Below are 5,884 nucleotides of genomic sequence, written 5' to 3' on the forward strand. Positions count from 1 at the left end.
GTGTGTGTGTGTGTGTGTGTGTGTGTGTGTGTGTGTGTGTGTGTGTGTGTGTGTGTGTGTGTGTGTGTGTGTGTGTGTGTGTGGTGTGGTGTGTGTGTGTGTGTGTGTGTGTGTGTGTGTGTGTGTGTGTGTGTGTGTGTGTGTGTGTGTGTGTGTGTGTGTGTGTGTGTGTGTGTGTGTGTGTGGTGTGTGTGTGTGTGTGTGTGTGTGTGTGTGTGTGTGTGTGTGTGTGTGTGTGTGTGTGTGTGCTCTGTTGCAAAGTATTTACAGTTTGTTTTATACTTCTGTTTCCTGCTCAGCTTCTCTCCCTCTCAGTCTGATGAAATGTACGGCTGCGACACTGCAGTGCCCGTCTCGGTCGGTCCGTATTGTACCATGACCTGTTTTTGTTTAATAATGTACAGACACTCAAAAGGCAGGATCTCTGTATTAGGAAGCACTGTGCGTTGGACAGTATAGGTAACATAGAAGCACCACAAATGTATAAAAAAGAGAGAACTTCTTACCTCATTGTTTTTGTTTCTGCTATTATTTTCTAATGGTGGCAATGTGTGCCCACAAATTGTCTCTTGCCTTGATCGGATGTCTTCACATAAAGCCTATGATCATAGGAAATTATTTATCACTGAATAAAAAGAGGAAAAATGGGTGTGTGTTGCTCTGATGTAGTTGTTATGATTTATTTTGCTCATTTAAGGGGATGTGATGTGAATGGCAAAACACAACTCATCATCTAATCTTAAACTATTTATCTGAGAATTAACATGCTACTTCTGCAGGATGGGATTCAGATGTCCTTCTACTCTTCATTGAACTTGAAAAAAAACTGACTTCAAGGGCAGCCTCTCAGGATGCAGCAGTGCAAGGACGATCTGTGTTCCCAGAGTGCATCTGTTAAATACTGTCAAATGGCCTTGAAGTCTATTTTTAGAGAAGTATTGTCTAAGCTAAGTGATCTAATGAGGTTAGTCATCTTCAGAATTTCGTTTTGCAAAGGCAACTTTTCCTTCAGAATAACACTTGCTTATCTACACATCATGTTTAAGAGTCTGCATAAAACATGTGCGGGAAAACATTTCTCATAAAGGAGCGCAGTAGCACCCTTTGTTTTTACCTTGACTGACTATCAGAATTATTTGATTTGTTATTGAACGAGAGGGCAGCTTTTGATAGCAACCTAACTTTCGAAAGGTCAGGTTTTAAGGAATTAAAAAAGGTATTACATTTTAGACAAAGTTTTGACTGAGTTTTTAAAGTAATTGCTTTACATTTTAGGGCAGACTTTTGCTTCCATACTTTTTGTCCTAAGAGAAGATCGATCCATGCAACCAATGTTTGTGTTTTTAAATATGAAGCCATCACCAGCAGCTGGCTAGCATAGCTTAACACAGTGGTTCCCAAAGTGGGGGGCGCGCCCCCCCTGGAGGGCGCAGAGGCATGACAAGGGGGCGCGAGAGACCAGGAGGAAAAATGGTTATTAAAAAATAAATAAAAATCATGATTTGAAAAATTATTGATTCGAAAATAATATGATACACTGCTATTACGTCTGGGTCTCTGTGTGTGTGGAACGAGCCATTTTGTTTGCGTGCACGAACGAGAGGGCACCGGTAGGCCTATCGGAGATCGTAGTTGTTAGCTTCTGGTGCTAGCGAGCTACGCTAACGGATATAAGGAGTTTTTTCCACAACAATCTGGAGGAGAGTCCTCTCCTGTCAGACTGAGAGGCTCAGTGAACTAAAGGACTCTCGGAGTATTTAGATAGTTAACTTTAGTCTAAGTTATCTCAGTGGATCTCAAACGTTTTGGTCACCATTAATGTAAACAATTATTTCCGAGGCACACGTTTATATGATCATTAAAGTTATAAAAAAATAAGAGAATAAATGAAAAACAGGTATGATATACTAGGCTATATGACAGTAAAAAAAGTTTAAAAGGGTGATTTGTAAAATATCCATAAAGAAAATCTGTTTACAGTTCTGTTTCATATAGGTGTTGAGAGATGTATCCATAGATCTCTTCATTTTGCTCTCAAAGTGCACGAGATTGATGCTTTTAACTTCAATATTTAAAAATAAATCTTCCCGGGGGATCTTGCCCCCGGACCCCCCTATGTGAGGTCCACGCACCACCTATAAAAATAGTACTTTACCCCTGCTTACACCTATATGCCTCGAGCCTTCATTGTAACTGTCACACTTTGTATTTGTGTGGGGAGTGTTGCAGTAGAAAATTCCACTGAGCGACCGGTACATTAATGGGAAACCCTAAATGTTTGAGCACCCTCTATGAAACGTCAAGCTACCCCACAGCACCCCAAAATAAATATCTGGTGCCGCCACTGAGCCTGACTATTTGTGTTGGGGGGCCCCGACTTTTTTTTTCTCCAAAGGGGGGGCCTGACAGAAAAAGTTTGAGAACCACTGGCTTAACATGATGTCTGTAAACAGGGCAGGGGCAACATCTAGCTTACCTCTCTTTAGGCAGGCTAGCTGTTTCCCTCGGTTTCCAGTCTTTCTCCTAATGTAAATGTTAGCTGGCCGTAGCTTCCTGTTTAGCAGAGTACCAATGTTTGTATTTCCTAAAAGTATTCTTTTAAGGCTCATGAAAACTGACCGAAAACAATAACATCTTCTGAAGTTGGGCTTATTAGTTTGTTATTTTGCAGCATCAGTTCATTGTTAATTCCGATCAACATTGACTCCCTTCAAACCCGCACAACCAATGCACAACAACAGTTCAAACTCAGGACTTCTAAGAAAAGCAGATATATCACACGAATAGCCACAGAGATTTGAGGACCAGTGTTCAACTCTCAGCACAAGCCTACCAAAAACAGGTTTTCTTCACTCACACATTCAGCTTGAGGAGTTTCCTTGGCCTGCTATGTCTCTCTGGCGCTGTGCAGTGTATCTCCTCTCAGGACTGCACCTCCATTAACCTCGCAGTGACCTGCAGAGATGAGCATAGTGTTTCCATTTAGGATTTCAGAAGGTCACAGTATTTCGGCTCAGCGTATCACTTCAGTTCAGGCATCCCTCTGCTCTCTGAAGGCAGAACTAGACGAAAAAGCACTAATGAAAATGTGATCTCGTCCGTAATGCAGAGGCTCCTTAAACATGATTCTGTAATCTCACCTTTTTTCATGAAACACTGCCACAACGTCTAAAAATAATTCACGGGAAAAAAGAAACAGATTGTTTAAGTGATGAATTTTTAATATAAAATAGAAATATACAATAAAGAATTTGAGTTAAAAAATCAACATTCAAAAGTGCTTCATAATATCATTTGAATAAAAGAAAAACACTTACAACTCCAACTGAAATTCAGCATTTAGTTTCAGAGTAAGCGTTAAAAGGTTACAAGCAGTCTTACTGTGTGACACATGCTTCTCATCTACCTTGAAGAATAAGCATAAAAAAACACATTTACGTTGTATAAGTTCTCCTGGTTGCTCCTATGTTGTTTGCTTTCACCCCCTCAACTCAATTTTCTATGTTATCCGCTCTCACAATATGTGTGTAAAGCAGTATCACCTTGCATTAAGTACCGAGGGGGCGACAGTATAAAGGAGGCCTCACAGATGCGACTTGATTTAGTCGGCCCCCCTGATCGGAGTTATTGGAAGATGAACACTGACAGACCCCAGATCAGGTCTTTCAGTCTAGATGAAGGTGGGAGTCATTTCTCTGGGCCAAAAAAATCATCGTTATAACTAACCAGTAGGTTCGCTAAGAAAGGAATGTGCAGTCCTTTAAAAGTGAAGCAGATTATAGGTACCTATTATACCTTCCACAGTGTCCATATTTGAATGCCAATTAAAATGAGCAACCTGATTGTTGCAGCAATACACATTATGCTGGATGGTAATGAATTACAACTGCTTTACCTCAATTAGATTTGATTAGGAAAGTTACGGGTTTGTTACAAGAAATGTCAACATGCAGTACATTATGATGAATTGCTGCAATACAACTTCCATTAGAGGATTTATTCTGGGACTATGTTTCACTTTACTGCTGGGAGCTCAATATATTTAATGCGACATCACCGAGAAATCCTTTTCTAATATTGTGAAAATGTCTGTCGTTTAACAACAGTCTGCTGAACCAATATGTCTTGATGTATACCCTATGCTCTGGTTTATATCACTTTTCCCAATTCGCAGAGACAATATGGGAGATCGGAAGTATGACAGAAGAATGGCTCTGGATGACTGACTCAAAAGACACATATTGGCATTTCCAGCCGAAATGATCCAATTATCTTTTTATCTCAGCATCTTTACCGTGTTAGATTCAGTCCAATAAATCTTCTGATGAAATCTGATTTGTTGTCATTTGCTGTTTCACATCACATTGAAGACAGAAATACATAGAATGCAGAATGCTTTCCTGTTTCGTGCTGCATTCACTGCCTTAACATGACATAAATTGTGTGGGTGGAGGAAGCGTTGACCGAAAATATTCTGCAGCACCACCTATTCCTGTATTTTATAGAAAGTGTGTGTGCACAGTGCTCCTTCCATGAACGCTGTGCTCATGGTTTACAGTGTGCTGTCCTTCCCGTCTGCCCGCTAAAATAGATTATAGTGTCAGCATGCTGCCAGGAGCACTTAGAGGTAAATATCACTGCCATCTGTTCTTAGGAGAGGCTGATCCAGATTGTTGTGCTCCACCTGAGGATCTATCTTTGCACATTCACCCTATCCTTCTAAAGAGTCCCCTCATGTTTTAAGAGATCCAAAAATACTCTGCTTGGAAAATAATTTGTGTTGAATTAACTGCTACCTAAGATTCTTGAAAATCTCCCTTTCTCTCATTGGAAAATCCAGAATCTATAAATGTAATATTGTACAAGTTAAACTAGACACAAGATGTCTCTGAATGTCCTTGAATAGCCCACTCAAAGTGTATTTGCACCGCAAATTCAAGTTTCCACATCACACTTGTGTTTCATGTTACACAATGGACCTTAATTGTTTCCTAACAAAAATTGTGCTTATACATTCAGGAGTAATTCTGCAAATCTCATATATCACAATAAATTAAGAACAAGCAGAATACATCTTTGAATTGATCGAGGACCTTAAAAAAGGCAATGAAATATGTGTCCAATGACATGCCATAACGAATCTTTATAATCACAATATAAAATGCTTTATTGATTCAGAGCTTTGCCTTCACATAGTTGCTGTTATTAAAACAAGTAACACTCAAGGCATTCTTTATAGGTCTAAACAATCTTTTTCTTTTACAATAATGTCGATGCTGATTTTGCTTCCTGTATCATTACCAAGTTCCATCTTTATTTTCATTTCCAAATGCATTCAATTAAATTACAGAGTTTATTTGACAATGCTTTTACAGCCACATACTGTGTCTGCTACAAAAAGGTCTATGTAAGCAGTAAAAAGCCAATATACACAGCGGCATCAAAGTGATGTGAGTCGCCGGTCTGACTCCTCACAGATGCTTTTTTAGTGCTAACTTTAGCTATTGATCCTTCAGTAGGTGGGCGGCAGTGGACGCAGCGATGATTCCTGTCTGCGGCTCGTCAGCACTGCAGATCTGCTGCTGAGGCAAGAAGAACAGGAATAAGACTGAAGAGTAATCACAATACTACAAGAAACATAAAACGCCATCTCTACAATTTATCTCTGAGTGTGCTATCACCGTTGGAAAACGAATTGTGTAAGTGTGTGGAAATCAGGGTTCGACGGGAAATGTGTCAAATTGCTCTGTGTGTGTGTGTATTTGTGTGTGTGCCAGGTGTGATTCACATGGGGAGATTGTGCACATAAGGGTGGGACACACACACATCTAGAGTATGTATGTGTGTGTGTGTGTGTGTGTGTGTGTGTGTGTGTGTGTGTGTG

This window comes from Gymnodraco acuticeps, unplaced genomic scaffold (genome assembly GCF_902827175.1).
Source record: "Gymnodraco acuticeps unplaced genomic scaffold, fGymAcu1.1, whole genome shotgun sequence".
Lineage (NCBI taxonomy): Eukaryota > Metazoa > Chordata > Actinopteri > Perciformes > Bathydraconidae > Gymnodraco > Gymnodraco acuticeps.